Source organism: Canis lupus, chromosome 11, assembly GCF_048164855.1.
Source record: "Canis lupus baileyi chromosome 11, mCanLup2.hap1, whole genome shotgun sequence".
Classification (NCBI taxonomy): domain Eukaryota; kingdom Metazoa; phylum Chordata; class Mammalia; order Carnivora; family Canidae; genus Canis; species Canis lupus.
Genome location: NC_132848.1, coordinates 10,377,360 through 10,401,126, shown reverse-complemented (window position 1 = coordinate 10,401,126; position 23,767 = coordinate 10,377,360). Strand labels below are relative to the sequence as shown.

The 23,767-nt window shown below is 41.6% G+C and overlaps 1 long non-coding RNA gene and 1 pseudogene across 1 annotated transcript in view; both read left to right on the top strand.

The window, feature by feature from the left end:
* Window positions 1-23,767, top strand: part of LOC140642488 (uncharacterized) — a 59,265-nt gene that overhangs the window by 11,973 nt on the left and 23,525 nt on the right. The gene's annotated exons all lie outside the window — the stretch shown is intronic.
* LOC140600470 (metaxin-1-like) lies at window positions 18,501-20,763 on the top strand (annotated as a pseudogene).

Below are 23,767 nucleotides of genomic sequence, written 5' to 3'. Positions count from 1 at the left end.
AAACAAATCAGACCTAGGTGTGGGTTCAGACTTCAAAGAATCTAAAAAATGGCCAGAGTTACATGTACATAAGTCACTATAATTTAAAGCAGAAAAAGATAATCACTCTCAAGTGTGTGCTGAGTGAGTTCAAGGAAAGAAGAGATTTCCATGGTGTGGGGATTAAGGGGGGTACTTGGGAGCACTGCTGCTTGAGAGAGCCTTGAAGGACAGCTAGACCCAGAGATGAGAGGAAAGGAATTTCAAGTAAAGGGAGGATTATGAGAAACGATACTGAAATGCAAACCTGAAATGCTTATACTAAGAGAGGTTTCTACTGCATTAGTTAAATGCCAGCTGGAAACAATTCACCGCAGATGGTTTTGTGAAGACACTTAACCGTAGGATCACGTAGAGAGCTTGGGCAGAGTCAGAAGTACAAACAAGGCATGCTGAGGCACCCATGCACTAGCAATACTGGGGAACCTTTACCACCCTAGGCCTAAAGGAGTAAGCAAAGAAGTGGTATTAAAGACCCTAGTGAGGGCATCTGGGTGGCTCAGTGTTGAGCATCTGCCTTTGGCTCAGGTTGTGATCCAGGGATCCTGGGATTGAGTCCGGCATCCAGATCCTGGCAGGGAGCCTGCTTCTCCCTCTGCCTGTGTCTCCCCTCCCCGCCCCCCCGCCCCGTATCTCTCATGAATAAATAAATAAATCCAAATTAAAAAAATAATAAAAATAAAGACCCTAGTGAGAGTTGGAGTCCTGGAGCGTGGGCTATATGCTAGGAGCTAAGGTCAAGAAGCTGTTACTACTGCCAGAGAAATGCTTGGCCTCTTTCTCCTCCTGCTCTGCTTCCTTATGCCAAACTCCCCAGCAAGATAGGCTGGGGGACATAGGCCACCAGTATCTCCTCCATCCAGGGCACAGAACAGGGTAGAGAGAGACAAAAACTAGATCTAGGGTGGGAAGTTGGTTGAGGGAACAAAGAATAATCATGAGATGGAAGATTAGATGTTTAGAGAAGATGCTAGAACATCTTTTAAAAAAAGATTTATTTATTTACTCATGAGAGACAGAGAGAGAGAGAGAGGCAGAGACAGAGGCAAAGGTAGAAGCAGGCTCCCCTGTAGGGAGTCTGATTGGGGATTTGATCCAGGGACCCTGGGATCACGACCTGAGCCGAAGGCAGACACTCAACCACTGAGCCACCTAGGTGCCCCAGACTCTAGAATCTTAATTACCACTTTAAAAAGTTTCTCAATCATTTGGTAGTTAATGTAGAGATACTGATGCCAGCAACACAGTGAGATAACAAAAATCCCAGAACTGGCCAGGCCAGGTAGGGAGAACTCCAGGATGGTATCAGTGTCCCATGTTCCTTCTTCCACCGTGCACTCCAATCCTTAGCACATGGCTTTCATCTGTATGGTCTCCTTTGCCTCTAGTTTCACATCCATATCCTAGACAACAAAGTGATGAAGAAAATGACAAATAAACCAAACTTTTCCTGAAGCAGATTTTCACCACAGGGTTAACCTCGGCTGTAAATGAAGGAAGCTGGAATCCATCGCTACTCTGAATAAAGTCAGTTGGGTTTTGCTGGTTTTATCTTTTAAGAAAGAAGAGGGGGAAAAATACTAGAAAGAAAAAGAAAAAAGAAAAGAAAGCTTGATGGGAGAAGGTCTCTCTAATCCTTAATTATTTGATCATCTAGTAATTCCGAATTTGGGTGTTATTGCCCAGATGGAGAAGTTGGGAGAGTTGAAGAAGAGGGTGTCTGAGATTTGAGATACACAGAATTTTGAGCAACAGCGACATGTAACCCATCATGGGTAAGAACTCATAATGGGTTAGAAATCAGGAAAGGGGTTAAGAACTGGAGACAGGGAATTGAACGGTAAAGTAGATTGGATTATTGTTCCCAACTCTCTACTTCCATACTTAATAAAATTATACACTCGTGCCCTTCACCACTGCAGGCCAAGTTTGCTTGCCAGCTCCACTGAAGTTGGGTTTGGCAACATGAATTTTTTTGAACAATGACTTGAGAGCAGAAATAAAGCATCATTTTTAGGTCACAGAATATTTCTGCTTGCTGCTTGAGATTCTAAGCTCCTGTATGAAAAGAGCACTCTCCGGCCCTAGGATAAATATTCATGGCGTATATCAGAATGAATGCCCAGACAAGCCCCGCAGAGCCAGAGTCAACATGCAAACCCATAAGGGAGAAATAGGTGCTTGTGGTTCAAGTCATCACTGAAGTGCGAGATTGTTTTTATCATGCAGGGCTACTGTAGCCGAAGTCTAATATAAGGGGTCATTCTCTGAGACACAAGAACATATGGAAAAGACTTCACCCTCATTGGGATGACTATGATCAAAAAGACAGATAAAACAAATTTGGACATGGATATGGAGAAATCGGGACACTTAGACATTGCTGGTGTGCGTGTAAAGTGGAACAACTTTCTTAGAAAGCTGTCAGCGATTCCTCAAAATATTAAAGGTAGAGTGACGGTACGACCCAGCAATCCTACTCCTAGATGTCTTGCTGAGACCAATGAAAACACAGATCCACACCGAAGCTTGTGTGTGAATGTGGATAGCAGCATTGTTCACAATAGCCGAAACCTGAAGGCAGCACAAATGTCCATCAACTGACGAATGGATAGACAAAATGTGGTATATTACTCGGTGATAAAAAGAAATGATGTCCTGTCACATGCTACAACTTGGATGACCCTTGGAAACATCATGTTACCCGAAAGAAGCCAGACCAAGGATCCCATGTTGTATGATTCTGTTTAAATGAAATGTACAGAATAGGGAAATCTGTAAAAAAAAAAAAAAAAAAAAAAGAATAGATCTGTGGTTTGTGGAATATGGGGAGAGGTATGAATGATCACTAAGGTGTAAGAGATTCCCCTTGGAGGTGACAAACACTTGCTAAAACTTGATTGTGGTGATGGTTTCACAACTTTGTGAATATACTCAACACTAGGGAATTATGCGACCGTCGATGGATGAATTGTATGGTGTGGTTTCCCACAGTGAGCAGAGGACAAAGACACAAACCTGCAAATAAGACATAGGCCGGGAGCTGGGAGCAATAAACCCTTCACCCTCTCTCACTTGATCGGACTGTGACAAATGGCACATGTGGTTGTGGAGGCGGGCTGGCCTTCATCGGGGCAATCTTCATCTGACAAACGGAGATTATCTGTATGTGGCACTACCTTGCCCAGAGGTTTTCAAACTCTGTAAAAAAATCTTTCCTTTGATAATATATACAAGCGATTCTTGAATGCACTCTAACTATGGAGTATTCACACAATTCAGTTTCTTGGAGCAAACCATGAATGTTTGAAAGTCCTTCTATAGCCGCCTGCCAACTCCACATGTTCTCCTCCTGGAGGCAACCACCAGGGACAGCAGGTGTATAACCTTCTAGTCCTTTATTCTAAGCATTTGCATAAGTACATAGGCAAATTTACAGCTTGGTTTTACAGAAATTACACCAAGCACTGCAACTTGCTTTTAAAAAACTTAGCATGGGGACAGCTGGGTGGCTCACCGGTTTAGTGCCTGCCTTGGGCCCAAGTTATGGTCCCGGGGTCCTGGGATTGAGTCCCACGGGAATGAGTCCCGCTTCTCCCTCTGCCTGTGTCTCTGCCTCTCTGTGTGTGTGTCTCTCATGAATAAATAAATAAAATCTTTAAAAAAAAATTAAAAATTTTTAAATAAATAACTTAGCATGAAGGTTTTTCCATTTTATCAACTGTAGAGTCTTTTTATAGTATGATTATAACACAACTTGATTTTTTTTATTCCTTTATTGAACAATATTAAATTGTCCTCCATTTACCACTATTACAAAACAACGATAAAGGACATCTTCAGGCAGGTGTGCAAGTATTGCTGCAGGACAGTTTCTAAAAGTTACATTTCTGAGTGGAAGAGAAGGAGCATTTTAAATTTGAAGTGACTTATTTATTTTTTTGGCCGCACAACATCAGCATCCTCTACCCATGCTTTGGGAATTCCCTCTTAATACTTAATGGGGCACATCTTGCTTCTCAGGATAAAAGCTAAGATGCCAGATACTCTGAATTGGCCAAACTCTCTTTTAAAAAATAAAACAAACAAACAAACAAAAAGCCCCTATCTGCCAAAATTAGCTTAGGATGGTTTTTCTTATTTGCAATTCAGTAGAGATACATGGGTACACATAGGGACACATATGCATACATGTATACACATATAGGTGAAGATATAAGCTTTTAACAAAAGTTGAATCATAAAAATGTTTTAGATTCTGAGTCTTTCCTTTTTTAAGAGCCACTTATTTATTTTTATGTCCATTTTTTATCATTGTTAGCGTCCACTGTTATAAAGATTTCCTTCGTGCTCCCTTTCTAATGGTTGCTTCAGTTTCTCACCAGCCTAGGAGTAATCTAGAATTGGCTTTAAAAAATCAGCAAGTCCACATTTCTCAGAACTGGGATTGGTTCATAGGCTGATCACAAGACCAAATCTCACAAATCAGGGCAACAAATTCTGGGCCTTTTGTCTACACTGCCCCCCACCTTCTCCTGCCCTCAACCCCCAATTAAACAGGAAATGTGTACTTAGCTCCAAGTTGTAGACAGTCATCTTGAGGCCAGGAGGGGGCTGCTTGCTAGGGCCTGGGGTCAAGAGAGTGGCGGTAGAGCAAAAAATGGAGAGAGGGAATACATGTTTTTGAGCCCTGGGTAAAGCCTTGCCTGAAGGACTATTAATTTGTATGACCCAACATATTTCCATTTATCATGATGTTGGGACGCCTGGGTGGCTCAGTGGTTGAGCGTCTGCCTTTGGCTCCAGTCATGATCCGGTGGCCCTGGGATGGAGTCCTGCATCAGGTTCCCCGCAGGGAGCCTGCATCTCCCTCTGCCTGTGTCTCTGCCTCTCTGTGTGTCTCTCGTGAATAAATAAATAAATACATAAATACATAAATACATAAATAAAAATCCTTTAAAAACAAAAAGATTTATCATGAGGTTAAATTATCTAATATAAAAAAAAATAATAATAAATTATCTAATATATATAAAATGCTTAGAACTGCACTTACACCTGGCATTTACTAGATTATGGTAGAAATAAGAGGCGTAATACAGCATGCAAGATACAAAAATCTTACAATTGCCTTATTTGTCTCTGGTGTTCAAGCAGCTCTTAATCCGTTGCCCATGTCTTTGTGATTCTAAACACTCCTGAGGACCCCCACTCCTGCCTCATCCCACTTTCTTCCCATTTGTTCGTCCTCTCCCCATTCATTTCATCGTTCTCACCTTCATTCCCTTTGCAAAGCTTGGAGTGGCATGCGGATGCAGAGTTTAGAGACTGGGAGAGAAACTCTGGAAGGTGAGGACGATATGCTTCGTGCCTATTAAAAGGAGATCTTCTGTTTGTCTTGTACTAATTTATCTCTCTTCCTTTTTGCTACTAATACTCCAAGGCCTGTGTCTATTGGTAATGAACAAATGATAATCAACAGTTAAAAATCATGTCTTAGCACACTGTGAAAGCATACAGTTGGTCACACACACACCTCCTCCCCCAAACAGGCACCCAGTGGAAATGCAAATTGCTCTTCCTTTTGAGTCAATCATTTGATTTAAGGGCTGTATATTATTTTCCACTTTTTTTCAGTATTTTCTTTCCCAGTGAAATCTTTCAATCAAATACTTATGTGTAAGTATCTTTTATGTTCAGATGAGCAATTGTGTAGCACAAGGAAGAAATTCTATTGAGGTGTTTGGAAGCTTCACAGTATGGACTCTGAATTTTCCTACCTAGCTGCAGGATAGAATTTCTTTTGTGGTGCAGTCCTAGCCTAAAATGTGCACTTCTCTAAACTGTCATTACTAGGAGACGGCGTAAAAATTATATTACTGTTGATATGATAACATATTTTATGAATACAATACAGTCTTGATTACTAATCTGACTTCCTTTGGAACCTATAGGATACATAGAGGTTTACTGGGAATTTCCAGCTTAAATCTTAATATTGAGTTAAAAAAGGGATCCCTGGGTGGCTCAGCAGTTTAGCACCTGCCTTTGGCCCAGGGCATGATTCTGGGTCCTGGGATCAAGTCCCGCATCGGGCTTCTTGCATGGAGCCTGCTTCTCCCTCTGCCTGTGTCCCTGCTTCTCTCTCTCTCTCTGTCTCATGAATAAATGAATAAAATCTTAAAATAATAGTGAGTTAAAAAGGGGAATGATTCAGAAGACAGTATTTTTCTCATGAAATACTAACTTACACGTGATTCAAATTCATCTTTCCCTGTTTATGTCTTCCCAAATCGTGACTTACATAATTTAATGTTGATCTTCTGGCTTTTAATCTACTTGTTATTTATTTGCTCCTGTATGCAGTCAACAAAGAGCTCTAGAGTGCCTACCATGTGCAAAGCACTGTTCTAGGTACTGATAAGGGGGAGAGAGGGAAAGAAAAGTGGATTGTCTTTCCCTATGGAGGCTCCAGTTGATTAGGAGCAAGACCCAAAGCACAAATACCTCTAAAACATAATGGAAAGGTACTCAGTAGACAGCAAGGAGAGAGAAGTAGAGGTCCAACAAGAAATGGCTCATCCAAGAGAGAAGTGGCAAAGCATGGGGCATATGTGGGACTGAAATGATCCCATTTAGAAGGATGTATGAAAGGGAGCAGTGAGAAATAAAGGCAGAGAAGTAGGCTGGGCTGGACCATGGAGGGTCTCGAAGGCCAGTCTACACACTTCATGGTTGACAAAAGTGGAAAGTTATTTGTAGTGACTTGAGAGATCAAATCTAGGTTTTAGGGGTTTCAGGCTGTCAGAATCCTACAGAATGGAATGCAAATATAGTTACAGAATGGAGGCATTATAACGAATGACATTGTGCCAAATATTTAATTTTCCTCAGGCAGACAGTTTCACTAACATTTGTGTCACAAAATGACATTTTTACTGACATCAATTTTGGGGTGGACAGAGAATGAAGAGATGAAGCCGGAAGCCCAAGTCAACTGCTGAAAATCTAGCTGTTGAGTAGACACCAAGGTTTCTGAAACGTCTGCTGAGACTGCTTATGATGATGGGTCTACGAGGAGCAAGGTTTCCCCCACTCCTGGGACGTTCATCGTGGATGGAGAGGCCAAATTAGACCCACCATTCTTTTAATCTCATCACGCTGCACCTTATGTTTGTAAATAGTGTTTTTGTTGTGGGTCTAACTGAGGGCGATTTAGTGCTGTAACTGGCCTATTTCTGACTCACTATTGTCTAAGATCTTGCATTCTTTCGAAAGTTGAAGCAGAAAACTAGAGTAAATTACACATATCTGCTGCCTACAGGATTTATGTTTTCCTTTTGTTTGTTCTTAAATACCATCGTTGTACTCATCTGCTGACTGTTCCATTGCAGGACATGGTGGCATGGGGCCAGATAGCCTGGCCTGGGGTCCCCCTCCCCATAAGAGCTCTGAAACTAAGAGGGAAGAGAGAGGGCTGTGTGGAAGGAGAAGAAGCTTTCTCTTCCATTTTAGGAAAGACCTCACCCAAAAATAAAAGAAAAATGTGAGCGTAAATACCACCACAAAGAAGATTTCTGATTAGCCAGAAGCTTCGGTGTTGTAGCTTAGGCTGGTTCTCTTGCTCTCCTCAATGAGAGATGCAGGCTGTGGGGATTTCAACAGTACATGGAAGGGCTTTGTCATGGCACTAAATCTCCACCCAAGGTGCTGCTGGAGGGGGCCCACCTGTGTCTTGGTACCCCGGGAGGGGTGGGAGTTAAATGCCTGAGGACTTGCAGCTGCCCACCCCCCTCCCCAGTGCTGTCCATCTTGTGTTTGGCAACTGAGCCCATTCACCTGGTAGTCAGCTGAGAAGATAGACAAACTCTGACTTAACCCTGTATTCCAAGCTATCTGATTTTCATTCTAGATTCCACGTTCCATCTATCAACGGGGCTCTTTCTCCTTCCTCCTTTCTTCCCTCTGTCTCAGTCTTCCTTCTCTTTCCTCCCTCACCTCATGCTTGGCGCCCTCTCTCCCTACCACTCTTTCCTCCTTCCTTCCTTTCTTCCATCCTTTCTTCGTTTTCTCAAGGGGAGATAAGTCATTTTACTTTATGCATGCCAAGAGAAATGGAAAGAGGAATCGTAGTGTGATCGGGAAACAACACACTGCCTTCAGTTAATGGTAGGTATTGCCATCGTTGTCATCTGACTTACATTGTCACAGGACACAGGGGTTCCTCTTGAGTCAGGTTTATAACTGTAGGTAGTTGGTGTTGGCTTTTGTGATCAGGGGAATCTGTACTCCGAAGGCAGAGGAAAAATCATTTTTTCTGGAGGCCAGAAGGCTGAAATCAAGATGTTGGCAAAGCTGGATTCTTCCAGAGGCTCTGAGAGAGAAGCTGTTCTCTGTCTCCCATCTTCTGGTGACTGCTGCAATCCCCTTGGCCTGTAGACTCATGGCCCTATAATCTTTGCCACACATCTTCACATGACTTTCCCTTCCATGTGTCTGGGTCTCAAATCTCTTCTCGTTTCTCTTATAAAGACAATCGTCATTGTATTTAGGGCCCCCCATGAATCCAGGATGGTCTTATTTTGAGATCCTAATTTAATTATATCTACAAGGACCCCATTCGCAGATCAAGTCACGTGGATAGGTACCAGCAGTTAGGACTTGGACATATCTTTTTATTTATTTTTTAAAAGATTTTATTTATTTATTCATGAGAAACACAGAGAGGCAGAGACACAGGCAGAGGCAGAAGCAGGCTCCTTGTGGGGAGCCCAGTGCGGGACTTGATACCAGGAACCTGGGATCAGGACCTGAGCCAAGGGCAGACGCTCAAACACTGAGCCACTCAGGCGTCCCTTGGACATATCCTTTTAGGGGACATGGTCCAACCCAATGAAACAAACAAACAAACAAACAAACAAAATCAAAGATTAAACTCTGTAAAGCCACTGCAAAACTAAATCAACATTAAGCCAGTGGGAATGGAACTTTGAGCTTCAGGATTAATCTGAGACTTGTCATTAAACCAAATTTTTTGTCTAGAATAGTTTCTGTTGAGTTTTGTAAAAGGTGCTCTCCTTAAACACTAGTAATAATCATTGTTTACAATCATTTCAGAAACCCAGTAGAGGAAAATAATGCCACTGAGTTGCTTCCAAATGTTTTACTTAAGAAATTAGAAATGACTGCAAGGAGAAAAGCCATGTGGATGGCTTCATTAAAGATTACCTTGGGGTTAAGTACCATGCTCTATTAGCTCAGGCTTGATCTCTCAGGAGACACAATTCAGAGAAAAGTCAAAAGTTGTATTGATTAAATCACTTTAGCAGTTTTAATACATAAAAGTCAAGTGGTCAGTTTGAAAAAAGAAAACTGTCAACTTCACTCTTTTGGTCTTAAACTAAAATCAAATGATAGCTTTCATTGAATCATCAGAAAGCCTCTGATAGACCATAAATTTCTCTTGCTTCTAATATTATGATTGTTATACTCCTGCCTCAGAGTGGGGACAAGTATAAGCCAGTGGCTCTAATAGATTAACCTTTTCTGTGAGCAGACTGGCCAGCACGCTTTTATGATTGCTGACAACTCTGTCTTTGGGGACGCCTCTGTTTTGTTAACACTTCTGCACACCCACTCAAGGGAATGCATTTGATACTTTCAAGTGAAAACCCACATCTACTTCCCTATATGTTTTTTGATATCTCAAATACTGACTTTGTAGATGGAGAAGTCCTTTGAAAAGCAAATATGCCAGGAAGGTGGCTCTGTGAGCATATTTTGTCCTCAGCCTGAAGGGTGGAGACAGTGAGTAACTAACTCAAGATCCTGGTGCAAATAGGATTGATAGGACTGTACCTTGAAATTTAATTCTTAGAATACACCTTCAAATATGACTGCAACAATGCATGCCACTGAAGTGGTTTTCACATCATGTGCCGTTTGGGATGACGTATGTCTCTGAGATCGTCCAGCAGTGTGAGTCAACAAGAGTTGACTTTACCAAAAAATAAAAAAAAAAATAAAAAAAAGAGTTGACTTTACCGTTGTGCTTATCTCCAGAAACAGCTCTACCTGCAACCATAGGCCAGAAAATGGTTAACTTTGATGCTTATAATGTCAATTCCCATGAAAAGATGACTTGTGAGACTACACAACACTCAGATTTTGGACTGGAAAAACTGGCAGCATTTTGACAAGAACATATAGTAGTTTGGCATTATGTTGACATGACCTCAACAACAAAAAAAAAAACGTGTCAGCTACAACTGCTGGCTAGGTAGACGTTTGGAGTTAAATGTATGCACTATCAGAAACATAGAATGGGACTCTATACAGCTATGTGACTCTTGAGTATATTTGTGGATCAAACCACTAACACCTGTAAAAATACATATGAAATATAAATCTTAATTGAAATATGTTCATCATGCTTAATTGAAACACGCTCCCAGGAAAGCAGAGGAGGTTTTGCCTATGTAAAACATTGCAGAATAGAGCCCAAAGGTAACACAATATTCTTCTATTGGTGGGGTTTTTTTATTTAATGAAACTGTAAGACAAATATCTCATGTGCTTGGCTCATTAACAATACTTATTTTTTTATCAGAATTAATATTCTTTCATATTTACTTTGGAAATGGCACTATTGATGTTTATATGAAATGCAAACAAATGATGCAATGTTTCACATTTTCCAGTTTTTCACTGTGATATATTCATTTTCTAAAATTTCACATTAGTACAACCGAAAACAAAGTGCCTCCACAGTTCATTTCAAGATAATATATTGCTCCATAATAGCAAATGCAGTGCAACTGGGGCTTTAGAATTGGAAGCTAAAGCAGTCTTTGTACATGTATTCATTATATCCTGAACAAAGCTCTTTTGGTAGGTCTTAGGCCACTGATGAGTTATTAAAAGACAAAATTTCCATGTGAGTGGCAAGACTTTTCAAATACATAGATGCAGATGAAGATATAGACTTAGATATATTTCATTGCACTAACTTACAATGTTCTGGAGGGAATATCCTTGGCAGCAAAGAGAAAATTAGAAATATAGAATTCTAAAAAAAAAAAATGAGACGAAGTTTACAAGAAAAAGAAAAGTTGACTCTATAATTTAGTGGTTCAGTGAATGACAGGCCTCAGTCAGCAAAATCACCTATCTCTAACCTCCACCTGTTTACTTTGTCACTAGAGCATATTAATATGTGTTTTTATATGTAATTATCCGTATAATGTTTCGTAAATATTAGAAGTTTTTAAAAAGGTAAGCTCAGTTTGAAATCTCTTTATCAATCAATTTCTTTGAAACTTTTGGTAGAAAAAGCTGAGCATAAGTATCAAATTATGAGTAGTTGAATTGAAATAGACAACATTACTCTGTACTACATCCTTAAATTTTATTGACTTCTTGGTGTATGCCAAGTATACACATATAAGTTTATGAATCCTCATGGAAATCCTTAGAAATAGGTATCTTCCAAATTTCAAACACACAACCCTGAAACTCAAGACAAGTTGGATTTCCCAACATCACATCCTGAGTTAATGGTGGAATCTATACTCTTAACCACAGCCTTTTAAAGATGATTCAAATTACACATCATATATTTCCTAAAGAAATCACTTGCATACTATAAACTCTATTTTCTGTGTTAAATTAAGCAAGAATAATTTTCTCTCTTGTTTAAATAGAAAATGTAGTGAAAAAAAGGAAATTTTAGGTTGTTAAACTATTTGAGCAATGTACAGTAAAGCCAAGTATTAAATAGCAAGGATGACATTATACATATTTTCATAGGAATAATATCTTTCCAGAAGATCATAAATATTTAAGCATGAACATACCATAAAGTGGCAACCAGGACAATTCTTGATTCAATGTGGAATGCTCTCTACACAATCTGAATTTATTCATTAATTGCCAAATATCCTCTTTGTTTTGGAATGTGCAGAACTTTTTTTTTTTTTTTTTGGAATGTGTAGATCTTTAAGCTAAATCTTAACTTTCAAGGTATTTAACCTCCAAGCCCCCAAGAAGACCCTGTGAAAGTAAAATACAAAAGGAAATAGTCCAGGATCATCAATTTTTATGTTCTTCCTTCATCCAATTCAAATAGCTCAGTCTTTGCCAAGTCTCTCCTACTTATTTTCTTTCTTTTTTTTTTTTTTTTGCAATTGCTATAATTTTACTATTTTATTTTATTTACCAATCACATGTGTGGCTTCAAGGGTTAGCTTCACCTAAAATATCCATTTTCCCCTTCTTCGTCAAAAAGGGAAGTCCTGAGTCTTAGCTGGATGCATGGCTTTCCAGAATAAAGGAATTTTTTTACATTTCTTAGCTTCCCTTGCAGCCAGGTAAATTCTAGCCCATGGAAATGTAAATGCAAGTAAGGAGTCCATGCAGACCCCTACTTTGTGTTCTCTTATAAAGTCTGAAGCTTTAGCAGCCACCTCTAAACAAGTGATCTTGGAACAGAGGCTTCAACACAAGGCAATCACTTAGAAGGAGGTGGTCCCTGCCACCCAGGAATGCTATTCCAACCAAGATCAATTGTCTTCAGATTTTTGAACATAAGAGAAACATTTCTAGCTTGCTAATCCGTGTTTTTAAAAATAATTTGCAGCCAACCAATATATCGAAAACAACATATAATTTACTATCACATTTGATCTTTGTTGCTTATAGGATGCCACAACAAAGAGCAGTACAGGTTAGTTTTAGAGCTCTGGTAACAGGCATAAACAAACAGCTTGGGTGATCGGAACACTGCTGAGTTTCCATCGCCTATGGATTTGCTGGCTGCCTTGTCTTCCTTTTGTACATGGTAAAAAATGATTCGTGGTTGTTGTTGTGATGACTAATATCTAACACTGTCCAGTTCAACAGATACTTGTGGGTGAAATGCTCTTTGAAAGAGTTAAATACCTGTGTCTGCTCACCTTATAAAATTTTCTGAAAGGACACTTGTGTGAACCACTGGGAATTAATTTGCATGCTCAAGTCTAGTACTTTGCATTCTCAGGTTAGGTAGGTAAGTGGAGTGGAGGTGTTTCCTTGGTCAGTCTTAAAGTGGCCAGGAGATGTTGGTGTCTGAGGTTCTAAGCAGCTGCTGAGCTTACCTCAAGGAAAACATCTCTTAGTAGAGGCAGGTTACTAAAAGCACAGAGACAAATACTGAAGGGACAGATTTGCCTGCTTTGTCACAGCCTTTAATGACGTCTGAACAGGGGAGCCTGTGATGCTTTATCTTGAATCCATGACTGGTTATGTAGATAAACCACTGCGAATCAGACTCGACTCAAATGTTTAGTCAAGTTCAATCCAACTGCAGCTCTATAAAACCAGTCCTGTTTTTAGCCCAGATCTGAATATAGTAAGCAGTTCATTGAACTTTGTAAAATTCCAGATGAATTTTGCATCTAATTTCTCATATGATATAGCAAAAGGAGTAATTGAGTGCTACCCAACTTTACATAAAATTCTAAGTACTTAAAAGTTTGAGTTTTGAGGTATTTATACTTAAAAGCCTTTGAAAAAAAGTGGTTGAATAACTATTTCCTTCTTGGATGGAGAAACAAATTTTCCTTTAACTTAAAAAAAAAAAAATCACATTTGGGAGGCAGCCACCAGGGACAGTTTCACTTGGAAAGAGACTTTTTGAGAAAGTTCCAAGTGACTGAGAAAAGAGAATTATAATGGAATTTGCTCCACAACTTTTATTCTGACAGAGGGGCTATTCATCCTATGGAATTCTTGTAAAATCACTGACCTGAACAATATGCTTCTGAGAATGTTTTCCTGCTTAGCTTATAAAGATATTATTATGTATCTATGATATAATCACTAGAAAATGCTCCCCCTGGGGCATTTGTTGTTTCTCTAATTATCATAGTTGATTGTGTAACTGATATCTCTGATGTGCGTAAAGGTATAACAGGAAAAGAGAGTCAATCTTTTATGCAAACTGCACTTTCTGTCTTTGTTTTAGTGTTATATATAACAATTCTGTCAATTAAAAGACATCTTATAGACAGATTATTTTAATAATTTAATTTAAAAGGGATAAAAATTATTCTAACAAGGTTACAATGGTTCCTATAGTATTTGTGATTTTGATGCCAAGACAAATCTATTTTCCTCCATAAGCTCTGATACAAGTTACTTCTCTGAGCCTTAGTTTTCTTTCTGTGGAGCAGAGTTAGAAATATCTCTCATCTCACAGGACTGTTTTGGGGATCAAGACAGATGATACCTGGAAAGAGTCTAATATGGACTTCTTGCTGTCTATTATCAGCATTATCTTAGAATCTGTGCAATGCCAAAGTCCAAAGCCACAAATGATAGAAATACGTATTATTTGATACTGATTTTCATTGTGAATGGAAGAAAAGTAACTCAAGAAAGTTAACCAACTATGAAGAAATTGTACTCTTTGACTGTCAGTTAGGTCTTCTCAATTATTCAAAGTATTTGGGAAGATCAGAGATTAGGTTAATGTAAAACAGCCATGAAACTAAAAAATCTTTGCAATTGGCTTTGGAATGTGTTTGGTTCTTACGTTTGAAAATTGGTGTCTGGTGGTCTAAATATTCACTTCAGAGAAAATGATGAAGACATACTGAGGACACATGGTTCAGGCGAAGAGAAAGATGCCTGGTTTCCCCATCCAGTTTCTCCATCCAGCTCTTCTCTTAACACAATGATAGAAAATGTCTGCTTTCTCTTAACTGACAAAAAAAAAAAAAAATCTTTGCTCTCTCAAAGCCTCCTTAAAGTAGGGAGGTAGCTAAGTATTTGATCTTCAAAGGGCTTGTCTTCATGCAAACTAAGTAGAGGAAATTGAAATGTCTAAAAAGCTATAATTAAGCAGATTCCACACTAACTGCATTGAACTTGAAAGCAAGTTTATTATGGATAACCTAAAGTTCTGATAAACCACCCAAGGACAATACTAATTAACCTCAGCGTGCTTTGAATATGATGAGGCATAGATCTGAATATGTCTTTAAAACAAAGCCTGCATTACTGATTTTATCCTTTATTTAGAAGTATTGATTTATTATTAAATGAGCATCTAAAAAACTGGCATAAATTAAACGAATTTTTTTGAGAAAAAACTCACTTCTAGGAATTTCTCAAATTATTTTATTTTAGATAAAATATTGAATAAATGATTTGAATCTGACAGAAAATAAATAAGGCCCATTGAAATGCATTTCAATAATAAATACTGCAAAGTGTTTTTAAAGCCATGCATGAATCTATGGTTAATGAAAGTGAAGTAAGCTATTCTTAACAATGAAGAGAAGGTGGCAAAGCAAGGATGTTAGCAAAGCAAGGATGTTAAATTTTGTCTTCAGAAAAATCCAGAGGTAATATTATGACAGTGGGTTTGTTTGTTTTTGAGAGTTAATTGTAGATGATATGTGAAATTTAAGAAACAAAGCAAATGAGCACAGGGGAAAAAGAGAGAGACAAACCAAGAAACAGACTCTTAACTACAGAGAACAAACTGATGGACACCAGAGGGGAGTTGGGTGGGGGATGGGAGAAGTAGGTGATGGGGATTAAGGAGTGTACTTGTCCTGATGAGCACCCAATAATGTATGGAAGTGTTGAATCACTATATTGTACACCTAAGGCTAATATAGCACTGCATGTTAACTATACTGGAACTAAAATTAAAAAATAAATTTAAAAAAAGGAATCAGGGGGCAGCCCGGGTGGCTCAGCAGTTTAGCGCTGCCTTCAGCCCAGGGCATGATCCTGGAGACCCAGGATCGAGTCCCACATCGGGCTCCCTGCATGGAGCCTGCTTCTCCCTCTGCCTGTGTCTCTGGCTCTCTCTCTCTCTCTCTCTCTCTGTCTCTCATGAATAAATAAATAAAATCTAAAAAAAAAAATAAATAACTTTTAAAAATTAAAAAAGGAATCAATTGTAAAACAATTTAAAAAGAAAACTGTTGTTTCTAAAGATTTAAGACAGAGCTTTAGAGAAACTTGATAACGTTGTACAGTGATTTTTAACATTCTAACAAGAGTGTGGGCTGTCGTGTTAATGAATATTATGTGGATGAATGTCCTGGGTCAGACATTGGATTATACAATGTTAAACAGGTTTTAGTCTTCATTACTTATCTATTGCTACATAATAAGTTTTTCCAAAATTCAGCAGCTTCACTCGGTGGTTCTGGCTCAAAGTAGTTCATAGGCTACAGTTAGGATGCCACCTAGGGCTGCAGTCATCTGAAGGCTTGACAGGGGCTGGAGGACTTGTTTCCAAGAAGGTTGTTGGAGGGAGGTCTTTGTTCTTTGCTACTTGGGCTTCTTTGACAGATAGTGACTAGCTTTTCCCAGAGCGAGTGACCTGAGAGAGAGAGGAAGGAAGAGGCTGCATTTCCTTTCATTTCCTATCTATTTCTAGAAGAAACACATAGTAGAGCTCCCAGGTTTAGCTCTTAGCCCGCTGAGTATTATGCTAACAGACACACTTACAGGACAGAAAAGAAGATTGCAAATAGCCCTCACCCAGGGGACTAGAGGAAAATGTCACAGTGGAGTTGACCTGAGAGCCAGGCCTTAAAGGGTAGCCAGCCTCAGGACCCTCAGGACACCGTCCTCTTCCTGAACTGTGGGTTTAGAGAACGCCAGTGTGAGTATACAACACCGTGAATGCCAGAAGTTTCTGGGAGATGAAGCTGGAGACCTAATGGCCATTACCTGGGAGGTAAAAATCAGAACTGGAATGTTATCTCGCTCACATCTGAAAATGTTTAATATTAATATTCACCTTTGCAAAGAGAGATTCACAGAGCCAAGAAGAGCTGTCTGAGATGGCCTGGAATACGGGGTGTGGTAGACACTGCGATGCACCACCCAGAACCCCTTCGAGGGATGAAAGACTTCCTCTCCCAGCTGCCGGGAGTGCTGCCAGCAGAGAGCCCTCAGAGGTCAGCCTTTCCTGGGACACGGCATCCAATGACTGGTCAGTGTTGGCGTACAAAGACCTAACTCTCTCCGCTCAACTCAAGAAAGCATGGAGGGCCATCCTGGCTTTGGAGGGCCCCGCAGAGGATACCTGGGCACCGCCTCCCTCAGCGATGGAATTTAATTGCCCGTCTGGTTGAGACTGCCTCACAGTTTGACTTCTCCCTCTGCCTTCATCTCTCCTCTTCTATGGGAAGTGATCCCAAGAGATCCTATAATAAAACTCTTGAGCTTGAACTCCATCTCTGAGTCTCCCTCAAGGAGCATCCAACCGGTGCCAGTTAGTGTCAGGACTGGTTGAGAAATCGGATGCTGGAATGGAGTTTTGGAGTTCTTGGCTGGCAATCTGAATTCCATCGCTGGGGTGGGGGTGCTCAGGTATCCTCTGGTACAAAGTAGTAGTGCAGTTGTGTTCACCACCCTTGCTAGTGGTGGACTGGGCTGCCATAACGGTGCCCAGTGGAACAGAAATCACTGATTGGTGCAGTGTAGTAGGAGTTAGAGAAATGTGTGGGAAACAGTAACTCTGAGGGTGGTGGGACTGGTTGGCTATACCTACACTCGATTGACACTGAAAAAGCCAATTATGACAAAGAACCAAGAGTGACTGAAATTGAAAACGTAAGCGTGAAAGCCAGAGACAGCCTCCTTGATTTTTTTCAAAGATTTTATTTATTTATTCATGAGACACACACAGAGAGAGAGAGAGAGAGAGAGAGAGAGAGGCAGAGAGAACCAGGCTCTATGCAGGGAGCCCAACGTGGGACTTGATCCCAGGTCTCCAAGATCACGCCCTGGGCCCAAGGCAGGCACCCAACCCCTGAGCCACCCAGGCATCCCAAGAGACAGCCTCCTTGGTAGCATGAAGAGCCTCTCATCTCCAAGAAGGAGGGCAGAGAAAGCTGAAGGACAGACAGGAGTTAATCATAACAGTAGCAGAGCTCAAAAGGTTAAGCTCCCAAACAAGACAGATCTGTTATGTCAATCCAGGGCCCTGGAAGGAGGGGGGTAGGGGCAGGGGGAGACTAACCCCAGCACATGGACAGGACATCTGGATTGATATGCATGAGAATCATGAATTCCCAGACTCCTCTGAACCCACTGAGCCTGCACAAGGGGCCCACTCTTCCTGTAAGGCCCAGCGTTTTCCCTCACTTGCTAGGAGGTCAGTACAGCTCAGATTCAGTCTCGGTATAATCCAGCCAAGGCCATAAAAGGGCCCAGTAAGGGGAGAAAGGTTCCTGTCCCCAAAGAGCTGGCAAATGGGCAGGGAAAGATTAAGGGGCTCTGGCCTGGATTGGGTGAGTGGTTGATGAAGGACGGTGGAATGGAAGGCTGGATAACGCTCAGTCTCTCCAGACAGAGGATCTAACTACCCTGGCAGGGACCCTGGGACCCGGCGCAAGCACACTACCAAGAGGCTCCTAGAAAAGCGCTTGAGAACACTCAGTGAGGCAATGATGCCAGGGTGGCTGCAATGGACAGCAAGAGGCTTTAAAGCTGAGCGAAATGGGCATGTGGCCGCGGATACCTGCGCTGAAGGGGGATCAACACCAGAGGTCCTTCTGCTCAAACAAGGGAGGAGCATCATTCGCCTGCGACAGGGATACGCCACTAAGAGGGGCACCTGCATCTTTAGGTTCAGGGTAGCTGTCCTCTGTAAGCCACGGCTGGTGGAGGGGAGGCCACCCCTGGTAGCAGTGGGAGGGAGAAGACCCTCCCCGCGCTGGGGGGGGGACCTAATTGTGGTAACAGGAGGCAAAGGCATGAAGGCAGACAGAGGGGGTCTATGCTCAGAGAACTATAGACGTTGTTAGTAGAACAGGGTCCCTAAGGGCAAAATAGATGGACAGCCAGGGAGGGTATGACTTAATCCATTAAACCAAAAGAGATTAAGGATGGATAACTAGGAGGCTGAAGCCACTCATCCCAATAAAATGTTTCTGAGCCTGAGCCAATTGTTGGACCTGTAACCCAGTGGCTAAAGAAGAGGCCCGGCCCCCAGGAAAAGACCCTGCAATCGCGCAGCAAGTGAACCCAGTGATGATTCCACCGCCCTTCCCTAACTTATGGCCATTTTACTAGGGAAAAGGGACAATGACACCCAGAGGCTCAAAGCATTGCCTTGGTGACCTATACACATGTGATCACGTGGGTGCCAAATAATACGTGGAATCCTGGCTTGTGTGTGGCTCTCAGTGAGCCCACTGCGACTGTGGACAAACCCGGTGGTCATTTCCCTGGTCCCCAAATGTGTAACTGAAATAGCTACACCTTGTCGCTGGTTGACCCCTCCATCGGCCTCTGGGCCTAAGGAGGTCAGAGTTATCAAAGGGACCAGGAATAGCCAAGCAGATGTCTCTGAAACTGCCCCCTCTCTTCAGCCAAAGTAGCAAGTCAACAACAATATTGCTTCCCAGAGATGGACATCTCCTAGGCTCATCTCCGAGGCCTCCAAACTGAAAAAATAACTTTTAGTGAAGATTTCATGATAGCCATTATTATTCAGTTCTGTGATGATGAAACTATTTGAAAAATCCACAAAAACTTCTAAAACAAGATTTTGCCTATATGTGTTATCTCAGGTACTCTCAAAAACACATTCTTTTTTTTTTTTAATTTTATTTATTTATTCATGAGAGACACAGAGAGAGGCAGAGACACCGACAGAGGAAGAAGTGGGCTCTCTGTGGGGAGCCCAATGTGGGACTCGATCCCAGGACCCCGGGGTCATGCCCTGAGCTGAAGGCAGACGCTCACTGCTGAGCCACCCAGGTGCCCCTTAAAACACGTTCAAAGAGTGCTAATACTGTTTGCTAGGTTAAAAAAAAAAAAAAAAGCTTTTCATTAAAAAAAACTATTTTTGTTTGGGACAGAAGTCAGGCTAGAGGGTGGCAGCTAGGGACCTGCTCTGCTGGTCGGGGGCTATGGTCAGTGGACCTGGATGGCCTGGCTGTGCTGACCTATGCCAGATTTGCTGCTCCCCGCCCCCCCCCCCCCAAGGTGCACATGATCACCAAGCCCTGGCGGGGCCTTCTGGAGCCATGCCTGTCCTTCAGCCCGCTCGAGGAGAGGTCATCGTGGTACCTGCCACACAGGACCGTCACCCACCTTTGAAAAGACAAGTACGACGCTGTTTATGATCTGTCAGCCGGGCAAGGGGCAGACACCTCGGCCTGCACGTCTCTGCTGGAGGAGCAGCTACTCCCTGTGCTGACACATACTACTCGGATTGACACCTGGAACCAGGTAGACGTGACCCGGAAGTGGTATGCAGAGGCTCTTTGCCTTTGGCTACTTGGTTTTGGAGATGCTCCCACTTCTCTGGACACTTTTGCCTTTGGCTACTTGGCCTACTGCTGCAGGTAAAGCTGCCCAATGAGAAGCTGCAGGCCCACCTTCAAGAGTCGCACGACCTCTGTGTCTACTGCTCACACACCTTCAATGTCTACTTCCCCTGAGATGGAGCTGAAATGCCACCTCCTTGCCAGACACCAGTGGGCCCAGAGACTGACAAGGAACCATCCCGGTGCTGGAACCAGATCTGATCCATGCTGGGGGGCTTTCAGCCATGGTGGGCTGCGCCTTGCTCAGTAGCATGGTCTTCATCCGGCGAGCAATGACTGCTCGGGGCTTGGCTGAGGATGATGAAGAGGAATGATTCGTCCTCATGCTCCCAGGACTGATTTTTCTACCATCATACATTCCAAAGGTTCCCGTGTTTCCCTGCTGTTGGTCCAGCTGGAGATGGGATTCCGCTCCCAGAATAAACTCGTCCACACTGTATGTGTGCGCATGTGTAGATGTTAGAATGGCTCTATTAATTTTTTGACCCATAATGACCTCAGTTCCTAAAATAGGAAATCCAAGACTGACCTTACAGAAAATAGTAAAATACATACATTAGCCCTTTGTCCTTCCCTTCCTCTTCCTCATCTCTTCAATCTTTTCTCAACCAAATGCCCCTCCAGTAACTTTATGTGAATGTGTTAAGCACTATTTTGGAAAATCCAGAAAACAAGACCGGATAATAGTGTTCCACGTTTGATACGTTATCCTTTTCAGAGAGAATTTACTTTGTGTGGTTTAAAAAGAGAGTTTAAAATGGGTAAAATTTAGGAGAACATGATCTAATGGGACACTTCAGTCACCATTGGAGGAACATTTGTTGATATTTCAGTGGAATAGCCTTCATAGGTCTTTTCTTTTCTTTTTTGAAGATTTTATTTATTTATTTATTTATTTATTTATTTATTTATTTGAGAGAGTGAGAGAGAGAACGTGAGCAGCGGGGGTGGAGGGGGGGGTGCCGGGAGAAGGAGAAGGAGCCCGAGCTGGGACTTGATCTCAGGACCCCAGGATTATGACCTGAGCCAAAGGCTTAGCCGACTGAGCCACCCAGGTGCCCTGCTTCATAGGTCTTTTCTCAAAGAGGGAACTTGGTTCTTTAGAGTTTTTGCTTCAGACTACAAAATGGCAATAGTGCATTACAAAGATTCTCAGAAATTACAGATTGTATCTTTCTCATATCCCTGCATACTTCCCACAACTCATGCATTGTTTGGCAAGAGGCAATGAAAAGCACAGGGCTCTGGCAGCTAATAAATAGTTCCGATTTCTGAAGTATTTCCATAAATGTTCATGAGTTCTCCATATTCACCTTAGCAGGGTAGACAAGACTGTGTCCTAATTGACCTAGTCTCCATTCTGAGTGCCTTCTCAAATAGTTGAAGATATAAAAGGAACTGAGAACAGTTGTTTAGAATTATTTACATGTCCACTATTTTTGTTCTTCAAACACAAAAACAGAATGCTGTGAAATTCGACCCTTCTTGTTGTTAATGTGATACTATATTTAATAGGGCAGCCCGGTGGTTCAGCAGTTTAGCGTTGCCTTTGGCCCAGGGCTTGATCCTGGAGACCCGGGATCAAGCCCGCATCAGGCTCTCTGCATGGGGCCTGCTTCTCTCTCTGCCTGTGTCTCTGCCTCTCTCTTTTTCTTTGTCTCTCGTGAATAAATAAATGAAGACTTTAAAGTAGTAAATAAAATGGTTAATATATGTGAATCACTTAGTTCCAGATGCTACTAAAGACCTCTAAAAAAATCTGAATGATACTGAATTATTACCATCGTCGCTATTACTATCACCAAAAAGATATTTCGATCACATAGTCCAGATCATAGAGCATCCATGTTTCACTTGGTCAACACAGTGTTTTCAACTTTTAAAATAGCTGATAATGAGGGCACCTGGGTGGGTCAGTCGGAGAAGCATTGACTCTTGATTCAGGCTCAGGTCATGATCTCAGCGTGTGAGATCGAGCCCTACGTCTGGTTTTACGCTGGGCATGGAGCCTGCTTAAGATTCTCTCTATCCTTCTCTCCCTCTCCCCAACACTCTCTCTCCATCTCTTAAAAAATAATAATACAAAAATAAAATTAGTTGGTAACATTTTAAAATCAGGGCATTCCAAAGCTTGAATGTTTTGGCTGCTGGATCCATTTTCTCGTATGACGTAGTCATCAGGCACCAGCTTGGGCTAGCGTCCCTTCACCACATGCCTCCCCCATGTCCTAATCTACTGTTCCTCACACTGATGCAGGGTGTCAGTAGCTATTTACTGTAGTATTTGCGCTGTAGCCTGTTTTCATAACTGCCTGCTTTTCTTCTTCTTGTTCTTCCTCAATGTTTCGAGCCCCCGTGGGCATTTCATTTTGAGTATCTGTCAAAAAGTGTAATATGTGTGAGTTGAAAGGGGCCTCACAGTGAGGTTATATCACTTTTTCACCTCCCTCTTCTTGCTTCTGTCACTGGAACAATTGTTACTACCGACCTGTGTCCTTTCGATAATGTGGTCCAAGGGGAGGCTTTACCTTGGTAACACATCCCTCCTGGGAAGAGAGTGTGTGGCCTCAGTGCCCAGTAATCTGCAAGAATTTTCTGGGCTTGGTCCTTGTTGCAAGTATAGTTTTCTTTCTGCTAGTGAGGCTATTTCATGGACCCTGGGAGCTTTTACACTTGTTCCCAGCCCATCCCCCAGAACAACTCCCTCCACTCTATAATTACATTTACATTCATGATATTGAGTGAGTATAAGTGAAAATTCCTTTTAGCAAGAATTCTATGGCTGTGCATTCTGTACAGTTCCAAACAACAACAGCAAAAATAACTTCAGCAACCCAGAAGGAATCAGCTGGTTGTCTAGGGTTCTGTAACTGAAAATAATTAGGTATTTTAATGTTCCCTTTTTAATTCCTTAGTATGTTAGCATTAAAGAGACTATAGTACATTATAGCCACTCTGACTTTTATAAATCAGCTGGCCTTTTCCCGTTCTCTTCTGGAGACAAAGATTTACCCATTAGAATTGAGAATGACAAGCTTGGCTCTCAACTCTTTGTGGAGTACTTCAAAATTTAATTCCCAAAGGGGCTGTAAGCTTTTTATTGTTATTTGTCCTCAGAAAGGCCTCATATCAAACAAATGTGACTTCATTCTTCTAAGTAGCAATTGGTCGGAATATTGGAGATCTGAACGTATTCAGAAAATCTTCCAAAAAAACATTTGTAATTGGTTGACTGACTGACTGCACATCAATGGGTTATAAGGAGAAACCAAACTTCTAGCTTTGTTCTTCCACTGCTCTTCAAATTTGACTTTTGGAACCCTTCCCTCCTCATCCCTCCCCAGGATGAAATATTATCTAGCTATTTCACTGCTCTTGGA